This window comes from Manacus vitellinus, unplaced genomic scaffold, assembly GCF_001715985.3.
Source record: "Manacus vitellinus isolate BGI_N305 unplaced genomic scaffold, ASM171598v3 scaffold_58_pilon, whole genome shotgun sequence".
In the NCBI taxonomy this organism is placed as follows: domain Eukaryota; kingdom Metazoa; phylum Chordata; class Aves; order Passeriformes; family Pipridae; genus Manacus; species Manacus vitellinus.
Genome location: NW_021940671.1, coordinates 1382470 through 1408277, shown reverse-complemented (window position 1 = coordinate 1408277; position 25808 = coordinate 1382470). Strand labels below are relative to the sequence as shown.

The 25808-nt window shown below is 44.6% G+C and overlaps 1 long non-coding RNA gene across 1 annotated transcript in view; it reads right to left on the bottom strand.

Annotated features, from left to right (window-relative positions):
* LOC108641260 overlaps positions 1 to 23083 on the bottom strand; it is a 40757-nt gene extending 17674 nt beyond the window's left edge. Inside the window, exons 1-4 of the long non-coding RNA XR_001921879.2 lie at positions 22945 to 23083; positions 21336 to 21411; positions 18942 to 19062; positions 18439 to 18564 (exon numbers count right to left, since the gene is read on the bottom strand). This is a non-coding gene — a long non-coding RNA (uncharacterized LOC108641260). The remainder of the gene's footprint in view (positions 1 to 18438; positions 18565 to 18941; positions 19063 to 21335; positions 21412 to 22944) is intronic.
* Between the last annotated feature and the right edge of the window lie 2725 nt (positions 23084 to 25808).

Here is a 25808-nt window from a genome sequence, read left to right as displayed (position 1 = left end):
TCACTCTGGAGGCATCATGAGGGTGACACACTGCCTCAGTTTCACTGTTTTCCCCACCTTCCCATAGTGTCACCTGACATTTTGCTGGATAATAATGTCTGTGAGGTGTTCATTTAACAATGTAATTGCCTCTAAATAATAATAATTACAATTACTAAAAAAGAAGATTCTACCCTATCCCTTAACACCAAGTTGTTTGTTGCCATATAATCAGCAAACTTGCTTTTGGGAAGCATCCCAATTTCCATATCAAGTATATCACTGCCATCCCAGTCCTGCCTGGCTCTTCCACTGCCCCCAGACATGTGCTAAGTGCCAGCCTGCAGCTGAATGAAGATCAGGAGCCTCCCCTCCCCAACTTCAGAGAGAGAAAAAACCTCACTACACAGACATTACCTACTCCTTCAAACTTATCCCAGAGTTCCTTGAGCCTTCTTGTAAGGAAGGAGAAATCCACCTTCACTCCTGCTCAAAGGATTGCTTTCATTAAGGCCTCTATAGATTTGCAATGACAAGTATTTGACCTGCTTCAAAAATATTCATGAGACTCTCACATGCATTCACTAAGGGCAGACAAGCAAAATCCTCAGCTCACGTTCTCCTGAGGTCTCGGGGTGCTGATGGCAATATACATCCTAATTACAATATAGACCATATTGAGAGTGAGACCTTGTCAGCTCTGGTGACGCTTTCTTTGAGTCAAAGAATCTGGAAGTGATTGCGATTATTTCTCAGTAGATCAGAAAAAAGTCTAACCACGTGCAAATATCTTTAAGTAATTGCCCTTTTCCCTGGCCTCAGTAAGAAGCTTCCAAGACAGGCCACAGGGAACGTTTGAACTGCACAAGGAAATTTAGATGCTCCCATAGCTTGGGTTGTGCAGAACAGCAAAATGTGCTGCTCCCGTGCAGCAAAAAAATACAATTCTCAGGTATGAAGACTGCCAAGGCATTCCATTATGGTATTCACTAAGCTCTGAAACAAAAAGATCACTCTTCTTTACAGACAGTGCACAGTGTAACATGCATGGGACAAAACAAGCAGGAAAAGCAGCATTCACTCCCCACAGAATTCCAACCAGTCACTGCAGACTTCCAGAAATGTTGCAGAGCTGTGCAAAATGCAACGCAAGTGGTTCCTTGTGGGGAAGAAAAGCAAAGTGTGTTCCTTCCTAACACAATCACTGCAAGGCAGAGCAGTTCTCACATAGCTGGTGCTGCCCTTTCACTCTTGCACCTGCTGTGAAGACACCATCCAGGTAAGTACCAGCACTCTACAGCTCCCTGCCCTGCCTCTCTCAACAAGATCCTTCTGTGCTGCCTATGGATTCATCCCAAGATAACATTCTTTGGTAGAAGGACAACCTGCTGATGGACACATGCAATTAGTAGCCTGCTGACAGGTGCCCTTTCAGCCTGTCTGTGGCCCCTTTTACTCAGGTAAAGCTGGCACAGCGATCCAGCCACTCATCCTTTGTTACAGCTCTATAAAGTGGAGGAAATAATTCAAAAAGTCTTACAGGGAACCTCAGGGTGGACAGAGAAAATGTGATAGGTATTTCATAACTGAGGGAGAGGCGGCATTTTATCACTGTTGAAACGGCTCTCACTACTGAATCAATAACTGCTTGAGCTTTTTATGATTCTCCTTAGCACAGGTAATACCACAACAAGGCAAAGAGCTGCCACCTGCAAACACATAAACAAGGGGAGAAGAGGTGGGGCGGAAAGAGAGCTTTTTTTTCCCCCGAAATACTGGGTTAATCCCAACTGAAAGGGGAATACTTCCTCTAACAGCCTCCCTTTCAGTCTTGTGACAATGTGACCCCGATGCAGAGTGCACAGGTGATGCAGAAAGCACACAAAAGGTAACTGGGATGGTGGCACTGCCCCCACAACCTGCCGGTGTCCTGCAGGTTACAGGGCACACACCATACCCATGACCAGATCTCCCAGCAGCCTAATTACACAACCCTGCCACAGGGGTCAGCCCCCAGGAAAGGAAAGTCCTTCAGGCATATCACATCAGAGCTCCTTGAGATCACTCCCACTTACTCACGTCAATCCCACTGGCACACAGGCACCACAGCCTTGTACAGTTGTTTTCTGAACAAAACTGGAAGCAGAGTGATCCCAACACATTTTGGTATGGCGCAAGCAAAACAACTTCACGTGGTTACAGGACAGACTGCAAATGTTTGTTATAATGCCCTCTTCCGCCCACAGCCCTACAGCCCTGATGAAAATCAGAGAAACCCATCCCTTTGGGTACAGTCTGTTCTTGGCCACAGCACATGTGGGTGCCAGAGACAAAGCACAGGGCAGATCCAACTCTGTTTACTTTGCCACTTGAGACCCTGACCTTGACCATCCACTTGGCAGAGGATGTATGTGGTGTTCAGAAGTTGCTCCCACCAGTGTTTAGGTTTTTCCCCTTCCTCATGGATATGTTACACAAAACACAGCCCAAGGTTACCACAGGTACATAGTTGTGAAAACCAGACATCCTTTCTTTAAAAACCCAGCGTTCTCCCCTTGGCCTGCCACAGCCTGCTCAGACATTCCTCCAAACCCAAGGAAAGTGGCTTTTAACCTGCTCCCACTTACAGAAAAACCTTTACAGGTTTTTCACTAGAAATATGGACCTATACATAGTGACCTTCAGCCTGCTGAAAATACACCACAGTTCTGTTGTTAAGCACATAGTAAGAATCCTTACAACAGAGAAGGTGTTAAGCTGGGTCAACCAGGATAACAAGAAAAAATTACAATTCATTGTCTTTACCTAGGGAAGGAATGTTCCTTTGCTCCAGTGAAAAGCTGTTTGTTGCAGAGAGCTCAGGCAGGCTGACTTGTGCAGCCCATCCCTCATTTTGCAGTGATCAGCCAGGCTGTGCAGTGCAAGGGAGAAATCTCTTCTGGCTTGCTGTCTGACTTAGTGTGGGGGACCAAAGAGGAGACATGTGAGTGCTACCCATAACCACCACTGGAATTAAAAAGCCATTTGTACAAAGCCATCACTAACCTCCTATATAGCCTGCCAAGGTCTATGACCAGGCACAGAAGTGCCCTCCTAATAGCTCTGCTCTCTCAGAATAGCTCACCCTCTCAGAAAGGCTGTGACGGCTGATCTCCCTTACACCACTTAGCACCTGATGAGCAGTACCTGGGAAGGGGATGCTTACAGGTGGCCAATGTGATGTGCATCTCAATACTGGGGGCCTGCCAGAGGCAGAGTCCTGCACACATCTGGGGAAAGTGGATTTCATTACCCCAGAACTGTGTCAGTGCAGCAGGTCAGCCCTCTGCTGCAAAGTCACTCTGTCCTGCTCGCTACAGAAAGTCAGCTCGAACTCCAGGAGCAGCAAAAGCTACCCTCTCATTTCCTCTGTCATCTGTGTTGTCTTAGCATTAAAAGCCATATGAATCCACAGAGATAAATCCACCCACCTCTGCAATTCCAGAAGTGTTTGCATCCTTCTATCATACTAAAACTGCCACGCTAATGGTGCCCAGCAGCAATTCCCCATCCTGCCTCTTGGCCATGTCAGAATAGCTCTTGGTGATTTTCTGTCATGCTAGAAGAGTTTGTCAGCTTGTCTCACGCCTTGTCTCACCAGTTCTGGTGATACTGGAGTATCCAAAAGGCATCCCACAACAGCCCTTCACAAAAACAACCACAGGGCTGAGTACTGAAACTGGCCACTGTGTCTGCCAACAGCTCTGAGGAGCTAATTTGAACCAGGCCGAGCTGCATGGACTCAATAATTAAGAAAGAATGTACGTGAAGCCAGTATATTAAGGGGTGAGAATGCATTTCATGTCTAGAGAATTAAACCATTGTAATCAGAGGAGAAAAAAAAAATTCTGAAGTAAAATCCTTGCACAGACCTTGACTATTCCCTCAGCAGGACAAACCTGATGACTAGTTGTTGTTTACAACGATAAGGTCAGAGGAAAGGCCATTTCCTCTCAACAATTGTCAGAAAGGATTAAAACCTGCATTCAGGCTCTCTTTGAACTAGCAGGTACTCCATTCCCCGATGGTATCAGGATCCATTCAGGAGGTCTCCGGCAGCCTCCGGGGCATGTCTCCATAATGCCCCCATTGTGGGAGTATGCACAGCACCACTTCCTGCGGTCACTGCAGCTTTATGAAGCTTCACCCTTGTGGTCCCATACCCAGGGCAGGAAGCAATCCTGCAATCACTGCTTAATTAGTCATTTCCCAAGTCTGCCTCGGATGAGAGCTGCTGCTGCTTGTCAGCTTCTGCAGAGGGAGGCTGGGAATCAGAAACATCACTCCCAGACTGGGGAAGAGAAGTTGCTTGCAGGGTCTGAGGTGCAGACACTGAGCTCAACAGGCCACATTCTCCATTTCCACTTTCTTTTTTTTTTCCTAAGTGGAAGGATTTGAGCAGATGAAGGGGCCGTTGCACCTTCTGCAAGTCAAGACAAAAGCTGATTTATAACACAAGTGGCTTTATTTTTGTTGATCTGTTGTTATGGGCTGGGCTTTGGTTGGCTATGGTTTTGTTCTGAGTTTTGGTTTTGTTGTGGTTTTGCTTTTGCTTTTTTTTCCTTGAGAAATAGCATCTTTGATACAAAGCACATACTTCAAGAGAGGTCTGTTCCAGGAATTCCAGTTGCATACTTTCCTTTGTGGAAGTCAGTACTGAGCCTGAGAGGCTGGATACATGCAGCTACAGCTTTTCCAAGTGAGCTCATTGGAAGAGGTACCTCTTACCACACAGTCACCAATTTGAAAAGAATGAGAGTTACATAGTATTAAAATACTTGCCTAGATAATGAGCGTTTGTGTGTGGAGGAATGCTAAAGGAAAAAAATATGTCTGTTTTGAAGCCCAACTGTTTTGAAAAAACATGATGATTTTTCTGTTCAACAAAATAAATTTGGTATTTCAATAATATCCAAAAGACCTGTTTTGGTATTTTCAGTGTACTTGGCATTATTGAGAAAAGCTTTTCAAAATAGAAAAAAGTATATACAATTATTTAAGAAGTTAGATGAAGCTATATAAAATAACTTTTTTCACTTTAAAGACACTGAAATCAGATCTCTGATCAAAAAAAACAATGTTCTCAGAGTTTCTTTTGTAAGAAAGTTTGATTTAAAATTAAATGCATTCTGGAATGGAAAAGGTTTTGAAAGCTCAACATTTACAAGTAAAATGAGAACTTCACTCTTTCTTTATTCCCAGTTTCCTTTGCTGTAATGAAATAATTAGAAAAGTGGTGTATGTGATAATTTCCTTGTGACAGTGGGACAGCCCTGCTTCTGATAAGTGTGGGTGAAGCAGGGAAAAAAAAAACAGAAGAAAACCCCCAACAGATCAGTGATCCCAATGAGAAATTTACATAAATTTCAAAAACTGGAATCCACATAAGACTGATATGAGAAAAACTGACTCTAATGTAGAGTAGAACTGGTGAGGGAGTTATAACATTAATTATTAGATATCCTATGAGAAGTTCCTGCTCCCTCCCCAGATATAGTGTGTAACTTCTTATAACCTTGTTCAAATCACATCTTGTAACATGCTGGATCAGTCTCTGTACAGGGTTAATGCACACAGCTTCCAGCAGCTCAGAGTGCAGGCAGAAAAAAATATGGATTTTCCACAAAAAGTGTGCAAGTATGTCCTCAGAAGGGTTCCCCCCCCTCTCTTTTTCCCTGTAAGGCCATACTAACCCTGGCAACAACCAAATCCAGAAGACATGGGGGTGAGATAATGTCACATGAGCATCCTTTCTCCTCAGCCACTCAAGGAGACAAGTGGCATCTTCGTGGCATCTTCTCCATGCTCCCTTTGCTCTTCTGTTACATGCTCTTCCTCTTGAGCTGAGGTTTCTTGCAGAGTGTCAAAACACAATAAGAAAAATTATTGTTAAGACTGACACTGATGAGAGAAGGATGCAGAAGAGAGCTGTGAAGAGCTCAGGAACACCTGTGAGTTTATCAGCTCCATCCCTCACCTGGGGGAACAAAGGTCCAGCATCCAGCATTTCCATAGCACCAATATCCATCAATAAATTGCTCTCCTAAGAAAAGAACAGATGTGACAAAGATTGTTCCAGGGTCTGTAGCAGACCACAGCCAAAGCAGAAGAGTCTAAATGCGCTGGGCTGGGATGGCAAGGGAAGTCACAACTGGGTTCCATCTAGGAGGAATTATTCTTACACTCAATTCATCAATTTACAGGCAAGTGATTCCACAGGCAACGCTGACTTGATTAAACAGAGCCATAATGACAGTGAGTGTAGGGAAGCATCCAGCCAAGTATGCAAACTAGCCTTCTCAGCCCGGAATAAAAGCTTTCTAACCAATAATTTCATGCTTTTATCTATACGATCATTAATACAGATACCAAACAATGCCAGCTCGACGTGGTGTCAAAGGCTCTGACAACCTCTAATTGATAATAAATAATTCAATTTCTGTCCCAATCCAAAACTGCTGAATCTTGGGACATGTTCCAAATAAATGATTAAAAAGAACTTTGAATGTAATTATATCTAACACAATTGGGGATATTGCCCAGATGAAATTTACAGCAACTATTCAGAGTACAAATTTTCAATGACACTGGCACCTCCTTATGCCTACCAGAGAATGAAATGTGTTTTACCCAGGCAGTGGCACAGAGTGCATTTTTACCAACAGCTGTATGCCAGCAACTCGCCCAGGCCAACCATCCTTCCCACAGAGGTGCAGTCTTTCCCAAAAACTCTCAAGAAAATTTGGGAACAGGATTTTGCCACAGTCAAATCCCCATCGCTCTGTATGTGCAGAACTGGATCCTCTTTCTAATACAACTGATTTCCCCCTCCCTCAAAACTGCTTACATTACAATTAACAAAAGTTTCTTAAGAAATTAACACTTCTTGTTTCTGGAAGGAAACTAGGGTAAAGTGTTTCAGCAAGGAAAGTGAGCTAACAGCACAATCCTGAAGGGATGAACGCAGCAGCTCAGAGGCACACCAGTTGTTCCCAGTAATTCCCAAACTCCAAAGCCAGAAGGATCTCTGAACACTTATTAGTGAAAACACAGGATACGTGTTTACAGAAACATCCTTATACAAGATTTGACTCCTATTTTTCTCTCTCTTGTGTAAATCCTTGCTGAAATCTTACTTTCTGAATCTGTAAATGAGGGATGATGACATTAACCGTGATTTATTTGGACGCAAATTGTTTTGAATGCAAATTTTTAATTTTCTCAGGAGAATGGTGTATGCCACTGACCTGAAGAAGTGATGGCTTTTAAGAACCTCGAAGATCTGCAGCAGTTTTTTTACTGAGCTCGTATGGAAATTGTAGAAATGCACTTCCCCTGTAAAATCTGTCCCATTTCTTTATTCCCAGTTCCTTCTTGAAAACTCAACATCAGCATCACTGGAATCCCCAGGCTCACGAGGCAGTGACAGCAACCAGTGTGAAGATGTGCCAAGAGATCTGTATTGTTTATCTATAACTCTAATGACTCCCTGGATCTACTTAGGCTTATTTCTCAGTCTTTAACATACAACTTGCTATTTATGAAGACACAAAGCAACAGAAAAACCCAAGAGCTCTTCAATGTTCACAACACACTGTTCTGGACACTCATCTGTGTTTACCTGGCAGATTGGTCAGAGGCAGCAGCCAGCCTGAAGCAAAGAGATCACCTGCAATGTCTGCAGGATCATGAGAACATCTGAGAAAATAAAAGAAGTCCCTAATTTGACTCAATTGCCATGATCAGGTGAGCCAGGCTTTTTTCTTCAAGAAAAATTCCCTTACAGGTGAGAAACCAAGTGATTCTTTATTGTACATCTTTTTATATCAGATACATTCTCTGAAGTATCTACTACTGATCCCTGTAATAAAGAAAATGTTAGATTTAAATATCAGAAAATACAAGGATGCTTTCCTTATGCAATCTCAATTGCCCACACAAACTAGCCAAAGATCTCATATGTCTTCATAGCCTTGGTGATGTTGATGTTATTTTCCAGGATAATGGAACAGTGGAACCCAGGCACAAAATACTGTAATGTCAGAAATCACTCTGGAAGTTGCTGAGAGAACTGGATTGAGCTCTGTGACCCGGTAACGTTTTCACAGCCAGGTCACAGGTACAGAGTGTTTGTTCACAGAGTAACTTAACAATCATTAATACTTTGTGGCTAGGCCATATATCTATAGGAAATGTGTTCCAAACACTTTGTTATGCAAAGTTTATTAAACATGAGTTTGCAGCAGAGAGAAGTAGAAATGCAGATGTATTAAAAAGATGTCATCACCTCTTTGAAATGTTTTTGTCTTGTCTGCTGTAAACATCCATATCTACTGCATTTGCAGTGGTACAAAGATGGCAACAGGCTAACCTTGTAGCAGCAGCCATACTCCAAGGGCTCTTAGCCTTCCTGAGCAGACACAGTGTTAGTGCTGCTGAGGTGAACTCAGTTTAATAGGTTGCTACTTAGAGGCTTAGACTGATTTACAGGTGTTTGCCCTGAAATATGACCATCCGTGTCATCACTGCTAATCCTCTCCCATCTCTGCAATACTCCCACTTCAACAGACAGCTATTTTCAGAGGAGAAAACCCACATATATACCAAAAACCAAGAGTGCTCTCTAAATCTCCTCCCACAGGAAGGGCAGCCTGACTATCACACACCCGACAAGTTGTCTGGAACAGCACAACACGAAGCCCTCAGCTGCCTCTGTCACGGCGGGTGTCAGCCACCTGCATGTGACAGTAATAACAGGGATGTCACAGGCAGAGCACACACAGACCTCGCATCCTCCTCCCTGGCAGCCTGGTAGAAAACCTCCTGTTGGCAATGCAAGGCCTGGGAAGCATAGCTGCCTGCTCCCACTGTGTCCAGGAGAGCAGCGTTTCCATCTTTCTCTGCTGAAGACTTTTCTTCTGCTTGCTCTCTCAGGCTTCTGACCCCTTGTCTGCAATGGACTTTCTTTCCAGCTTGCAGCCCAGTTTTGGATCCTGACACACTGCTGACAGATCCAATGGCCAGGGCACTGTGACACCCTGGACCTGGTGAATCAGTTCCTATTCCCTGCACACACTGCTCCAGCACCATGGTAATGATTTGCAGACATACATGAGAACAAGGTTCATAGTCTAAGTATACTAAACAAAAAATTATCTTGGGATTGAATGTAAATTTACAAAAGTAGATAACCTTTTTCCCTCAAGTAATACATCACACAGGTACTGACTGTGTTGCATTCATCTGTCTCTAAGCTAAGCTTACAGACTGCTGGGTATGGTTTCTAGAAATCTACCACTCAACTACAAAATGCAGCTTCTAGGAGCTCAAGGCCATGCCAAGTCTCACATATTGAGCATAAGATCTGGTATCCTTGCTGCTGTTCTTTGCTCCATACACACAGAACCTGCATTTTAGCTATTTTGAAGCACAGTAACCCTCCCTGTCACTTCAGGATTTTTAGATGGCAGATGTGTTGGTTTGGCAGGTCATGGTGAGCTTCACAGCTTTGCAGGGCAACTGAGGGACAAAGTGCCTCATCCATGAACCACCATCAGGAGAACTGGTGGTAGAAGGAAAGGCCTGGTGTTGGGGACACTTTCCCATCATGTGGCCCAACACACCTGCCTAGTGGGAGACACAAACCTATCACAGAGCCTAAACAACGACTCTGAGATCAGGATCTCAGTCAACTCAGTGTATTCCACAGCTTAGAGAATCAGATGCAGAGGCACAGGTCTCCCACCCTTCACCCTAAAAAGAAGTCCAGAAAGCCCCTAGAAATTTTCACAGACTTTCCAAGCAGCCAAGCAGAAACCAAACATTAAGCCAAACCACACAAGCTAGAGACAGAGACAAAACCAGATGAAAGTGCACAGTGAATGTGAGTTTCACATCCAATCTAGCAGAGAAAATTCATCTCTGATGCTGTAAAAGAGTCACATTGGAGCTCACAGCACTGCAGGAGCAATCCTGCCCAGATTCCCCTCTTCTTTTCAGTGCTACAGAACAGATACCTCCAGCAGAAGTTGATGGTGCCTCTAAGGGCTGACAGTGCAGGGATCCCACTCCCTGCAGCACCCAGTACAAGGGACCCCTCATGTGCTTCCTGTTTCATCTCCATCCCTCCTATTCTTGGCCTTAAAAGTATGGCAGTATTTTGAGGTATCTGAGTGTGTGCCAACAGACTGACACTGCCCTTCAGTTTCTGTGGATGCTACCACCCTCCAAAAGTCTTCCTTGGGATAGACAGCTGTATGTGTGTATTTCTACCCTGTTCAGTTTTCCCAATGGCTTCCTCTCTCTATTCTCTTTCCATCCCCTCCCACCTTTTTCCAGTATATCCTGCTTCTGTTGTTCCTCTGCTGTGTGAGCAGTTCTCTGTCTATTCTTCCTTTTTTCTTTTTTTTTTGCTTTAGCAGCTACTTGCTAGTTACTCAGAATCCCAATAATTTAGGTCAAAAAGCCCAGTGAATCTGATGTGGTTTGTTTCACATAAAAAGAGTGAAATTGAAAACCACCTTATTCTTCTCAGCTGAAATGCTGCATCCCTATTAATTCAGGTGTATAAATAACACTCTCTAATACTGCATCAAGGGCTCTGCTGTGTGATTAAACCTGCCTCCCTGACTTGTAATTAGAAACTTTGCCTCTGAAAGGCAGTTTGCAGAGAGAAAAGGAGAAAGAAAGAAAGAGAGAAGGAATCAGCTCTCAGACCCAACAATTTTGTTCTTAATAAATTATTCAGAGTTTTTGAAAGTTGAGATGGATTTCCATCTGCTAGCATTAAAGACCCAAAGGGAAGAAGAATTGAAGGATTCTCACAGCAGAACACAACAGTACAGAGTGTGGGGCTGGAAACCAAAAGTCAGCTGAGAAGTTCACCGTGTCCTGTGCCTGTCCCTGCCCTGTTCACTGCTGCCTGTGCACACCTGGACTTCCAGCAGGTCTCAGGGCAGTGCAGAGTGACCCCCCACCAGAGTCCCACTGAGCTAGAGAGTCATGTGTTTGGGATATAACACTAGAAGAAAACCCCCAAGTTCCATGAATGTTTTACAAACGTCAGCAGAATTAGATAATGAACATGCAAAATAGTGATGGTCATGAGTACAGAAACAATACAGGGATGAGGCTGCATGGTCCCACACCAGGACTATCTAACCTTTCCAAGACATGTAATTTAAAGATGAATTATAAATGATTAAACTGATTTTTCGCTCCAGGGGCAGTTAGACAGTACAGACCATTGTACTGTTAGTGATGGTAGTCACTGTTAGTTGCAACTCCAAGGCACACTTGATGTTATAAGGTGAACTTCTCACTTGGAAGTGTGGAGACAGTAAACAGGTTTTTTTCCTTCTGGAGTCATAGTAAGAAAAAATACTATTCCTTCCGCCACATGTAGATTCATTTTAACAAAAAAACCAAATACAACACAGAAATAAAATATTCCAACTTTTGCAGTGGATGTCAGTTACCTTTTCTCTTTCCATAAACTGGGGATAGAACAGGCTTTAGAGCCCCAGATAACACAGGTGATGAACCGGCCCCGGGATGAGAAGTCTCTGGCCTTGAGTATTTGGCAGCTGTTTCCAGAGCTCTGCTTGACTTCAGATCAGAGAGATTTTGCAATGAATTCCTCCTCTGGTTACACCTATAATCTTTGTGTTGAGGGTGTGACTGACATCATAGTTTCAAGTCTTTTATGTTTTCAGGCTCAAGTTTGCAAGGCCTCACACCAGGGGAATCGAGAGTCTGATAATTTTCTACATAACTGTCTTTGTCTAGGAACTTCACGAGGTTGATCCAGGGTTTCAGGAAAGCCTTATGAACTGAGACAACAGGCTTAAGGAGACTTACATGAGAGAGGAGAAACCTAACTTTTACACATCAAGGACCCTTTGGTCAAAATACCAGACCTCACTGAATTCTCCAATGCTTCGTATCTTCTGCTGTGTTTTTTAAAAGGCACAATTTTAACACAAAGAACAGGTTGAATCTACTAAAAAATTAAACTGTCACTAGTGGAAATGCCTTCATTCTAGTATGCCTAAATTCATAAACGTATGAGGTACAGAGCCATTGAGGACCACAACCCTGATACGAGGGTGTGGATCCAGGAAACAGAAGAGTCCTTCAAATTCAATAACAACAACTTTAAGTAATCTTTTGTGTTTGCAATGTGGTAGAGTCCAAGTTTATCACAGAGCTGCCAGAACATAAATCTGATACAAACTACTTTGGATTAGATAGCACAGCAGAAAGAGCTTTACTGGGATATTGTGACAACTTTCATGAACTTTTTAAAGAAACAGAACGTGGAAATATTAGCAGTGCTGTTAAGTTATTGCCTTGTGGTCTTGAACACCCAGGACTAAGAAAGGAAGAAGAAAAAAGCTAACAAATTCAGAAAATAGAGCAGCACTTGAACCTTGTATTAAGCTGTGTTTGTTTTTCAATTGGACTTCTAAGTCAGTTGTAGTTAAAGCTGAATCCTGTGAATTGAGAGTGCTGTACCTTCCTTAAATGCAACCATGGGCTCTCCTCCCCCGTTTTAACAAATCCTCAGTGGCAATTGTGTCACTTCACTACGCCTGCCTTTGAGGGTCTCTCTCATCTTTCAACATTGGTATGCAGGTACATAAGCAAAAAGAGATTAAAAGAACTAGGGATACATCAACTTCCAGGGACTACCCGCCTCTGCATGGTACCTTCACCCACAGGGAGTGCCTGGTAGTCCCTGAGATGCCTCCCCTCTGCACTAGCACAGGGAGGAGCAGCATGTTCAGGGTGAGGACTTGTGTGCCTCTGCTTGGAGCTCTGTCCAGCCCTGGGCTCCAGTCGCCTGCTCGACTTACTAACCAGAATATATGGCCAGAATCAGCCCACATGGCTTGAAACCACCTTTCCAATCTGCTGCCATGGCCCCTCCTTGCTCTTAGCAGCCATCAGAGCTGCTCAGAGTGAGGTGGCTGCCCATCCTCTACTTCTTATTTCATGTGGGCAATTCACCATCTACAGCCGTTCCTTTGCAGATTTTTCTCTCTCGTGCAGGGATTTATTCCATAAATCTCACTTCCTCCCCCCTGCACAAATGCCTCATATGTCACCTTTCCAGGCCTCTCAGCTCCCCTTCCAATGCCTGGGGGATGTGTGTGCCCCCGGGCAGGTTGTGTATGTGTTGCTGTGATCCCACCATTTTCCTCTTCAGGAATCCCTTATTCTCTCCTACAATAGAATTTTAATGCCCCATCTACCTCCATTCCCTGAATAAACGGGTTCTCTAAATATCACTATCAGTGTTCCTGTGCACACTTACAATACTGTTCTAGCAGGGTGACCTCAGCTCCCTCACGTCGAGGTTTCTGTGTGTTCTTCATCCTTTTTCCTTCTAACTTTGGATCTCCATTCTCCTCCAGTTCTGCAAAGGTTGCATACAAGCCCTGTATTTATCTGGTGACAGATCTTTGAGTGTGCTCACATGATAACTTTTCTAGAATGATAGACAGAGATGAGATAAAGGTATTGGTATGCAAGAGCTATCACTCAGTTGCTTCATCTACAAATGCAGCGGTTTCTGCTTCCCAATTTTCCGTTTTTGATTTCCTAGTATTTTCACAAACTAGTGGTGTTCTCTCTCACATGAATAATAGGAAGTGTCCGAAATTTTTGCAGCTGATCAGATGGAGCATTTAGAAGTTGTCCTGTTCCATGAAGTGAGACAGAAATGATGTCCAGATGAGCACACAGCCTCACAAGTTTAGCCTAAGACATTATGAAAACCAAAGGGAAACATTCATCATTCCAATCTTGAGCTGAATGAACCACAGTGGGATAACCTCCAATTGATCTTGGGAAAAACAGGGTTTATGTGAGGTTTTCTTGGTGACATCCCAAGTGACTTCTAGATCCCTGAATAAAAGAAAAGATGGATCTGATGGTTTGCATGATTCCCAATCTCCAGACTGAAATATAGTACTTCACTGAAAGAAAAAAGGAGGAGGAACTGTTCTGCATCTATTACACAACTTCCCTGCTCCTCAGTACAAATATTTTTCTAGCCTTCAGAATGCAGAGAGGGTTCTGAAAATCAAGCTGGGTTTCTGTGGATCAACAGAGGTGCCATTCCTACCTCACAGCTTTGCAGATATGATTAAAGCCTGAAGCACAATGCTGTGCTCCATGGGACACATCTGACCCACACGCTGCCTTTTCAACTCTCCTTCTTCTAAATCATGTACATTAGGAGTGAATAGGAAGAAAACGTGTAAACAAGAACAGAAAAGGTCGTTGCAAGTTCATTAATTCTGATCACTTAATAAGCTGTAAATTGAAGTGCATGAATTCCATTCTCTTGAACACCAGGATAAATTTGAAGAATCTCTATTGACTTAATTTACGCTGATATGCATTAGAATAGTTTCTGGCACAGTAAGAATCAAAATAATTATTACAGCCACATTCAGGACCAGAAGGCACCTAGTTCCCATTTAGTAACTAAATGAGGGCCAGACTTACAAAAGTAAAGAATTCATCAATTAAAAAAATTAATCTTCATTATTTTTTAAAGGTGGTGCAAAGGTATGGCCATGGAGCCTGCGAAGTTTAGGGCTGCAGGACTGGCCTGAAGAAGCAGGGTGACACTTTGCACCTATTTAATGAAAACATTGTGCTGTGCAAAAGAGTGACTACTGTCCTCTGTATCTGCTTCTCACAGAAGACAAAGATGAACTGCATACAGAGAGGCAGAGCTGTTTGAATAACTTTGTCAGGCCCATATTCAGAGTGGTGCTGATACATTTCAGAGCTCTTTGCTTGCAGGTCCCCTCAGAGGTCACGGGGACTCCAGGAAGATATCTTCCTATGCAAAGACAAACATTGTTTTGGAATTCTTTACTCTGTGGTTTGGATGCTGTCCATAAAATCTAACACTAGTTTTCTTGGAAGATAAAACAATTGGCCACTACCAGGGACCAAAAGGCATCCCAAACATCTTCACGAATACCTTAAGTTTCTGAAATGAAGACAAAGGCATTGCAGTGGGAGAAACAACCTGAGAAGTCTAAAAAAAAAATTAAAATAAATCACTGAGGCTGCTCGGTTGCAATGCCAAGAAGTTTCTGCAAGGAAGTCCCAAGAAGGCAGATCCAAAGCGATGCCCTTGAAACATGCGGCTGGAACTGTCTGGGAATGATCCATGACGTGTCTGGCGAGCTCCTCCTGCCGGCTGCTCTCCCGGAGGCCGGGCTCGTGCCGACAGACCCGGATTTCGGTTTGGCTTTTCGGGAAGCAAAGCTAATGCCACTTCTTCCTTATGGTCATAGCAGTAATGCCTCTCATATCTCTGCTCATGCCCTCTCAGACAGACGGCGGTGCTGCGGTCCGTGCCAGGAGCTGGGCAGAGCAGCAGCTGTGGAGGAGCCTGGGGAGCCCCAGGAGCAAAGGGGAGCAGGGCTGGCAGCGAGGACAGCAGGGACAGGACCTCGGTGTAAACGGGCACAGGGGCACAGTGATCAAGCAAGAACAGCAGAGAACTCTGGTGAGAGTGACCACATTTAGCCAAGAGCTCAGTGAGCTCAGGTCTGAGGCCAAGCCAGGAAGTCAAGTCAGGATCAGCAAGGTCCACAGGCAGGCACAGATACCCCTGCAGCCTACCCCAGACGAGGACTGAGGACAAGGGCAGCTCTGTGCCATGGCTCAGAGGCCTCAGAAGGCTTCTCCCAGCTCTTTGGCACACACCTCTGATCCCAGATTACACTCCACCATATCATGACAGACCTTGAGCACAGGCAGCCAAACCTGTAGGATGGGGAAAAGGGGTTGTGAAGTCAGCTGGTGCACCCAGGGCCCTGTCAACACACTGCCCAGCACAGCCAGTGGAGAATGTAAAAATTATTGGAAGTGCTGACAAAAGAACCTGGGTACAAATATGCCACACAGGTTGAAAGTGTGAAATAATGGCAATCTGTACTTCAGCTGTTTCAGGGTCTGGTCAGGAATGACCTTTGCAGGGCACTATATGTGTGCTTTTGTTTTGCCAGTCTGTTGGGAAACCCTCCTTTCCAAGCCAGAGTAAACTTAAAACTGCCATTGGGATGTAATGACAAAGCCCCTCCAAATTTTTCACCCGTATTTTAAACCAGAAAAACCCCAAATGTACACTAATCCTGGCTTCCCTTAAAAAATAATCCATCCACACCACATACTGTTCAACTGTGACATTTCAACTGCTCAGTTCTTTGGCCAAGCTATGTCCCAAAAGAAGAAAACAGATGAGACACACTGACACCCATTTCCTACCTCCTCCCTGGTGACATCTGCCATAGCCCTGCACTGGCAGGTCTCACAGGTAAGTGTGCCTGCATGGGGAGGTGAAACATCCTGAGGCAACAAAGCCCAAGTGGCAGGTAACAACTGTCTTCAAAAAGGGAGCTTGTTGAATCAACAGGGAAAGACTAACCCTTTGGAAAAGGGTATCCCTGATTATCCTATTGAATTACAACAGGAGAAATCAAAGACAGACAGACAGGGGAAGGGAAAAAACAGGAGGTGAGCATCCCAATAGTGTTCCCAGCTGGACTGACATTGATACACTGCTTAGATAAAGCCAGTCTGCCCTGGAAAGGCTGAGTGGATAAAGTAGAGAGCAATGGTCTGCTGAAAAAAGAACATCTTTTATCAATATTGATTAAAAAAATTCTCCAGATTACGTAAGCTATTTTGGAAAAAAGTCACCTTTCCAAAATGCAACCTGTAATTTTGCTGAGGTGGTCAGGGATATATTGTGTCTCCTTCCATACAGAGCAGTGAATGTATACAGGACTGCTACTAAATGTGGCTTCTCTGCCAAGCAATTGTATTCCTGTACTTTATGTTTCCAGTGTGAAAACTCTAATGAAACATTTTAAACCAAAGCCGTTTCCTTGGAGCTGCCTCTGACCTTCTTTTCCTTCTCTCTCAGCCAAATCTCCCTGCCAGGATGAATTCAGACCTAATGTCTGCTCCTCCCACCAGGCTTTTGGATATGTGACAATATCCTAGTCACTGGGAGCTGTGCCTGCTGGTGTCCATTGTCTTGTGTCCAGTTTGGGAGAGGGCTTTTAAGGAAAAGACCAGAATTAAATTCATGAAGAGCCCAATGATTTACTGGAATGACCAACCATGTAGCTACTTTCTGCACGCATCTATCAACAACTTGTGAGTCCTTAGTAATTAACTCACAGGGCTCCAGCATAGGAATGGTTCAAGGCTCAAGAAGAGCCTTTTGAAAGTTTAAAAAACAAAACAAATAGACAAAACCAAACTAAAAATGCTAAAAGGCTGTGCATCAGCTAGAGGGGGACTGCATACCAACCTGTTACATGTCCCAACAGGCACAAAAAGGGGTTACACACTGGCCAGACAGAGCTGCTGGCTGGGCTCTGTGGAATGCATCTGTCCCAGCAGTTTGGTGATGGGCACAGCACAGACGTGCAGCCTGAGCACAGCCACTGCTGAGCACAGCCAAGGCACTCTGTCATGACACTGGGGTCCCAGTGCAGTGACAGGAGATAACACAGGTGAAAGAAAGGAGTTGCTCGTAATGGAAATGCCAGGTGCATTGCCCAGGTAAAACAGGAGGCTCTGTGGGCCAGGGGATACAGACCAACAGCCACAGTGTGGCCAAGGCAAGGCCCTGGGTAATCCAACAATGGTGCTCATGGTATGATGGGGCACTACCAGAAGGAAAGCAAGTTACAGGCCTTATTTACAGTCAGCCACAATCTGTGGAAACACTATATGTATCATGTGTGCCTCACTTTTTATGATGTCATCTATACTGCCTGCCCTATATATTTTAGGTACATGAACAAATACATACCTTGGGAGAAAGTAAAACTTCTTTCTCTGTTATATCTCCTGTAATCACACTGCAGACAAGGTGCAAAAAACTTTGCAGATATCTATCCAATTCCCACATTAAATCAGTGAGTTACTTGACAAATGCTTTCATTTAAAGACCAACTACCTGCTAGGAATTCACAACTAGGCTTGAGCCTTTTGTCTTCGAACTCTTAACTTTTCTTCCTCAGCCCCCTGCCCCCCCTTCCATCAGTGTTCTGCAATTTGCCAGCCTCCTTTATGTCTCAGTTATGTCTGCACAATGTGAGGCAGGCAGACCCATGTGCCCACAAACAGAAAAGCTCCTCCAGCTCACAATAACTCAGCAGGCTGCTGCGATTTTCAGAGCCTGCATTACTGTGTGCCCATGTCTGCTGTCAAATTACTGCCTGGACCCGGGCTCCATGGCTAACCTCAGCCTTACCCCAAACATGAAACTGCCTCTGAGCCCTCAGGAACATTCATCTTCTCCTGCAGCTCTTCCTACACAAAGTGGTGTAAACCTGGCTGATGCTTCTAGGAAATAAAGAACAAGCTCACCCCTCCGAAGATGTGTTATGGTTTGATGGCCTCTTTCTGCAATCTGCTGAGAGTGGCTGTGCTCCATGTCATGCATTTAAAACACATCAAAACAGATTTGAAGGGTGGACAGTTCTCCTGAGGTTTCTAAAGGAAAATAGAGATGAAAGCCATAAAAAACAATCCTGCACACACAGCAGAGGTTGAAAAGTAAAATCTAAACATAAGTTAATTTTCCCTTTAGTGTAAGCTCTGGCAGTCCCAGGACTGTTCTAACTTCTAGATGCTTGTCATGGCTGTGACATCACAGCAGTGAGGGGAAACCCTGAGTACATTTATTACAACCTTAGCTGCCTTTCCTTAAACCCCTCATCCTGCCCAACTCTATCTGAGGCTGTGAAAAGACAATAATAATAAAACGAAGCTTCTCCCAAAGTTCCTACAAGGGGAACAGTTATTTTCCTGTCCTGCCTCACTGTAGATACCTGTACATAGGAAAGATGGCATGCACAGATCACACAAACCTGTAACTGAGGCAAGTCAGAGATGTTATTGACTGTAATTGCTGTTGTCTGTCTCGACCCTCTCCTCGAGGTGTCTCCACCTCCCATTATAATGTCACAGCTAAGGGAGTTCCCCGGTGGTCTGCAAAGAAGCAAAAGAGCAAGTGGTTAAGAGAGAACTGACATTGTTTACACAACATTAAAATTAATTCTAAATCAACAATTCAGAGAAAGTAACATCATTGCATAAAAGCAGACTAAAAGAGATTTCACTGATAGATGTGCTAACAGCAACATTTTGTATATATAAAGCATCCTGCACCCAAAATCCTCAAAATGTTTTAGAAAAAAGAACACACTATCTTTCTCCAGTGTTTGGCAGAAAAAGTGAGGCACAGGCATCCACAGGGTTTTGTCAAAGTAACTGACAGTTTACCACCAGAAGGAAGAACAGAATCCAGGCTTTTCAATCCCTTACTCAGTTATGTGCATTATTTTAAAGCAGCCCTTGGATTTACTCATTTTAGTGTAGGTTGGGTAAAAGGGAGCACTAAAGCAGAAATATACATGTGTTCTACATCTTAAACCAAGATTTTCCTCCTAGAATGGCAATAAGGATACTCTACAGCCTAAGGTTTTCTAGGCAGCCATTAAAGCCTTCATCCTCTTGACTGTGCTGGTAGCCAGGATAACCCCCAATCCATATTCTATGGCCAGTGCATGCTGCAGGAGGGAAAGATAACAAAGGCTGTGATAGAACTCCATCAGGGAAGTCCTTTTGGGCCCCATTTCCATCAGCTCATAAAAGGAACAGCCTGGACCCACATGCTGGGCTCTGCTAAGGCTGCTCCAGGCTGCAGCTCTTCATTTGCAAGAGAAATGACCCATTCGCTTCCCTCTGACCTCTGCAGACACTTCAGACTGCTGGCCTCATCTGCCCATGGCTCCCACCACTGCTGGGCATCCTCAAACAGGTGCTCCTGGACTAAACCCTCTGCCTTCCCAGGCAAGCCCAACTAACACAGCTCCAAGAATCCCAAATCAGGGCTCCCAGGAGGCTGCTGCTGCATGGGTTGGGAACGTTCAGCCCTCAACACATTTATTTCCTGTACAGAAAAGCAGAGGCTGAATGAAAAGGAGGTAAAGATGAGAGGGTGTAAGTTTAGCTTTGCCAGCTGAAGTCAGAAAACACACTTGCCTGTGTGAGTGTGCACTTGACAACACAGATCTCTTTGCTGAAACCACTGACAGCTACACCTCCTGTCACTGTGCAGGTGTTCAAGAAGGTCCTGCAGCCCCTGTAGACAACCTTTTGGCTGGTGACTGGCCATTCTCATCTCTGCAGTAGATTTCCAGACTCAGTGTTGTGTCCAGGGATGAAAGGTGATAATGCTACTTCAGCAGGGGAGTCCCCCTGCTTGCATTGCATCCCAGGAAAAAGACACATCTCTCCAGACATGCTCATCACCCACCTCTACCCTGGCTCTTGCAGCCTTATTACCAAGAGTATCACAACCCAAAGACTTCTGCTCTTAAGAGCCCCATTCTAAAGAGAAGATTACCCTGTTCCACTGCTAAGGACACAAAGGTGTTCAGTGGCTGAACTGGGAATTCAGTGCTGGTTTTAAGTCCAAGTTCAGAGTCCTACTCACTGGACTAATCTCTAGACAACAACATTTTTCAGCTTGGCAGAGAGGTGGGAGCCTTCAGGTCTGGAAGAGTACTGAGGTCCTCAGGTGGAGTCACAGATATAAGTATCACTAACTAATATCCTTTTCAATAAAAGTGGCATAAAACCAAAGGAAGCTAGGTCAGTTCTTCTGCTGGTCTCCAAAGAATACCCAATTATCAGCGTGAACATAACCATCTTTAATAAGTAAGCTGTTTTGGAAGCTGAACTGTTTGTTCCAAGTGCCACACAGACACCAGCTCTTGCTACTGGCAGAAGAGGCCTGTGAATCAGAGCCTGAAGTCTGATGCAAGAGAAGTTTGGGCGTCTCAAGCTGCTTTCCCCAGCAGAGAACAACCCTATTAGTTTGAGAAAGTCCCCTGCCTGCTTTCTCTCTGAGTAATTAAGAGTGAAATCCTCCTCTCAGTGACCCCAATGCTCTCAGCCTAGGCTGATTTACACATGAAAGGAACTCTCTGAGGGACTCTCTCCCTTTCACATTCACAACCAGGCAGGACCTATAAATAAAACCTTTCTGAAAACAGGAGCTTTCAAAAAGATCTGTGTATGTGCACAAATGTGTATGAGAGAAAGGGCATGGCTGTGTGCACTCGAGGATGTGTGTTTGCATGTGAGGCGTGGGTGAGAAGAATGTGCATTCAGACATCAGCCCCCCTGCAAACAAGTGTCCTCAGAAAAGTATCTGCAGGGATGCAGGAGTGTGCACAGGTATTGGGAGCACTTACAGGAGCCAGAGGGCATGTCTAGGCTGGTTTCCAGCTAGCACAGTTCCAGGGGTTCACCCAAGTCAGCTGAGTCACTCTGGAGTTGTACATGGAAAAAAAAAGAGCCAGTGAGAGCACAGTTGTGATGCACTTTCCCTCCACAAAGCAGTAAAGTACTTGCAGAACAAACACCAGTGGTTTGCACTGCTTTGGCTATAACATGGGAGGTAACAGGGAATCAGGTCTCAGGGCATGTGTTCCTATGGTTTTGACAGAAGGTGAGATTTTTAAATGGCTGCATCTTCTCAGCTGCCCAGGAGAGAGAGAAAAGTGTTGCATTTTCCAGGGCTGTCATTGTTCAAAAGTAATTTTTAGTTTTCTGGAACACAAACCCCCTCACAGTTTGAAAGATAAACACTGAGACTGACACCATGAAAAATGAAGGTCTGAAAATCAAAAGGACTGTGACTGCCTTTACATCAGTGGTTATAAACACAAAAATGCCTAGATATGGATCTCTACTGTCCCTCCCCCACTGTCCTCTTCATCCATGTGGCTGCACAGGATATCTCCCCTTCCATGAGGCCTAAGGAGGACCCTACACAACTTCCAGGAAGCTGGCAGTTAGTGTGACCCTGCCCTAATAAAAAACAGGTGAAACGGAGCCAACCGGGACAGACCACAGGGCTTCACAAAGCAGGTTCTGCTCTGTGGGTCTTTGCCCCTGTAAGAGGCAGTTTTTTAAGACCTGGCTACAACGTGATAATTTGAGAACTCCAAACTTCCACTCCACTCCTTCTGAGCAGCTGAATCATTTGCTTTACTGAAACTGTGCCCGTGCCCTGTGCTAACACCAGCAGTTGGGATGTACATGTGGTAGAACCACTGGAGCTGCTCCACTACTTGGTGGGAGACTCCAGGGGGTGAGAGAGGGGCAGGAGAGGTGCTGCACCCTGCACCCTTCTGACTTCATCCCTGATAATCGCAGCACTCGGGTCTCTCCCCTCCCCAATTCTTATGCAAACATTTAGAAAAATCAGGTAGAAAAAAAAAGGCACAAAGCAGGAGACATAAGGAGTGCAAAGCCTCACAGGAGCGCACAAAGCACAAAATGTCTCTTCTGCCCGTTCAAAAGACTCTTCCCCGCTCCTTGCACTAGGCGGGAGTGCGTGAGCAGGGATGCAGAGCTCCCCTCCCACTGAGATCGCAGCTAAAGCCCTCCCCCAGTTCCCAGGGTCTTCAAATAGAGATTTGCATAGTAGTTCCAGATCATTCCCGAGAGAAGGGACAATGGCTCTCTCAACGCCCTCTTTCCGCCCTCCCTCCCTCCCAAAGCTGATAAAGCCCTGGTGAAAAGGGGAACAAAGGATTTACAGATGTCAGAATATTGATTTCTGCCGTTCCAGGACTACAGGGAGAAGATGAAGGAAACTTTTGCCCGCAGAAACTCTGTGAAGTTTGAGACACAGGCGCTATCTCTGCAGCACTTCTGTCTATCTCAGCGTTTGTTAAGACAGTATCTGATGGAGGGAACGTTTCTATTCGAGAGGGATGAGCCTGAAAACTTGGAAACGCAGAGGCATAAGATTACAGTCTCCAATCCCAGAGAGCGCATTTGTTGTTCCCAGACCTGCTGAACGGAGAAGCGATTCCAGTGAAAGCAGTTTGCCACCAGGCGGGCCGGGCCGGCATTGCTCCGAGCGCTTGGGATCATCCCATCCCATCGGCGGCTCACGGTGTTATCCGTGCCCTGCTCTCTGCTATCCACCACTTCGGCTGGGAAAAAAAAAAAAAAAAAAAGAAAAAGGAAGGTGAAAAACGAGTCTTTGGAAAGTGGCCTTTGATTCTGAATCGTAGTGGAACCTCCCTCTCTCAAAACTCAGTACAGGGCCATTACCTGAAAGCTAAAGCCTCCTACTTCCACAAGCATTTCTGTGCCCAGTCCATACAAACCCGAACTTGCTTTTGTGCCACAAACATTCTTTTTCAGTGTAGTGAGTCAGCTTGACCTCTACTGAACTCCACCTCTACCAGCTCACTGCAATCATTCAAATTTTGCTAAACTGAACAGTGACATGACCCAAACTGCCACATGTCACTGCTGCACATCCAGCAGGAGACAGACACTGGGCAGCCAAGTCAGGTTAGGGGAGTTCTGGCCTGATCTCCACCTGTCCCACCACCACACTGAAATTTCTTCCTCTAAGTGTCTGGCCACCAGCACTTTATAGACATATATATATATTTATTTTCCTTCTCAGGGCTAATTCTGTAGCATTTATGCACTCAAAGGGCTCCCAGGATGCTGGATTTTTTTGAAAAATGTACATGTTGAAACTTGCTCAAAATACTGGATTTAGGCCCAGATTTTTAAAGATAGTAAGCGAGTGTCTAAATCAAGCTCAAGGCCCTCAGATAAGGCAGTTTTGAGAAAACACCCCCTTTCTGTGAGGCAGCAGGGCACAGCAGTGAGTACAAGAGAGGGTTCCCATGCCATGGGTCAATAATCCAGACAGAGCTGCAGAGCCAGTGCTGACTTTTCACTGCTTTTCTCCACGTGCTGTCAGGAGGAGTGCAATCATCACAGTGATAACAACCAACACATATTGCACTGTTAAACTTACTTCATATAACCACGTCAAAACATTGTTCACAATGCTCTTAAAATATCTAGGTTTCCTCAAATACCTGCCTGTCTTCCCTCAGCTAGAAGAAATTATTCACATGGAATCTTTTGTGTCTCCCAGCAGCCACTCCTAATTTACTCTACATTTGAATGAGACGTGAATCAGAGCCACTGGAGTCCTGACACACCTCATACAGAGATTAATCGCAGCTGTTGGGATGATAAAGACTAAGATACACCCATTTGAAACCAGTGTCACTCAGGCTGTAATGAAACTGCCACCACACTCAGGTTCAGGGCAGACCAAACCCCATTTTCAGTCGCTCTCCATGAGCCTCTTGCAGCTCTGTGGGTAGAAGTGCCCACAAGGGGCATCTGGAGCAGCTGTGCTAAGAGAACTTTTCCTCATGCCAGACAGAAATTTGCTTGTTTTGCTGATCCTTTGTTTTCTCTCATTTGTAAACATTAGTGTCTGTTGCTTACTTTTAAAGTTTTTTGCTACACGCAAAAGTAGTTTTGTTTACGTAGCTCCTGCTACAAGTTTGCTTTAGGACAGAGAACTTAATCTTGGTTTCATCACTGAAAAACTGTACAAAATAATTCTCGGATATTCTGTTCCCTTCAAAAAACCACATGCAAATTCCTTTTAAATTAAAAGTCTGATATTAGACATCTCATAAACCTGAATCCAAAGGATGAAGGTGGGGAAAGGCAAAATCTCCCTCCAGTGTGGATTTAGCAAAGCAGGTGTGCATGCACATGGTGAGCTGCAGTGGTTTGAGGGCTGTCCTGTACAAAATACATCATATCAGTGAAGACAGAAGAGCAGTTCTGTAGGTACACACAGTGCCACGTGGGAATAATTTCTCCTTTCAGTATGAAAGCAAAACTGTTCTTGAAATTACTTATTAAATAAAATAATATGAAAGCAAATTATTGGAAGAGGTAACAGTAATTTTTTAAAAAAGATAATAACAAAGAAACCAAAGCACTTTTAGCAGTTTAAACTGCCAAGATACAGCAAACAACTGAGCAGTAGTTGTATACCAAGCTGTGTTTCATAACAGCCTTCCATCATCCTGGCCATCTTACCATTCCTATATGCTACACAGTAAATTGGACACAAGCCCTGCTCCGAGTGATAAGGTCTGGTCTGAGAAGTCCCTTCCCCAAAGCCCTGTTTCTCTGCTTTCCCACTGTTAAAATATTTACACTCACTATGGGAATCCTCTCATTTTACTGGGGGGTTTTAAGCGCTGAAAACGTTCTCTCCGTTTACATGGCTTCTGCCAAAGGTCACCCAGCCAGCACCAAGCTCCAATGAAGAACTAAAATAGGAACTAGACATTTGCAAATTAATTACCATGGTTTTTTCCCTTGAAGTCTTGTGTTTATTCAAGTGATGTTATTATTTCTGTGGAATCATTCCAGGAATCCAAATAAACAAAAACACATTAGTGGTAACAGAACTGCCCTGTTCCAGGGGCCCTTTGATCCCCTCACGCCTGGGACATCCCTACAGCGCCAGAACTTTTCAGTCTCTAAACTATTTATTGCTCCCTGCAATTACCTGGGGGTGTCGGTCCCTTCTCCCAGGAAACGCAAGAGGACACAGTCTCAAGGAGTGCCACGGGAGGTTTACGTTGGACAATAGGGAGAATTTCTTCACAGAAAGGATGATTAGACATTGGAACGGGCTGCACAGGGAGGCGATGGGGTCACCGTCCCTGAAGTGTTAAGACTGGGCGCGGCACTGAGTGCCCTGCTCTGGCTGACACGGTGGTGTTGGGTCGCAGGTTGGACTCGATGACCCCCAGAGATCATTTCCAACCTAAACAACTCTGTCACTCTGTTTCTGTGTCCGAATG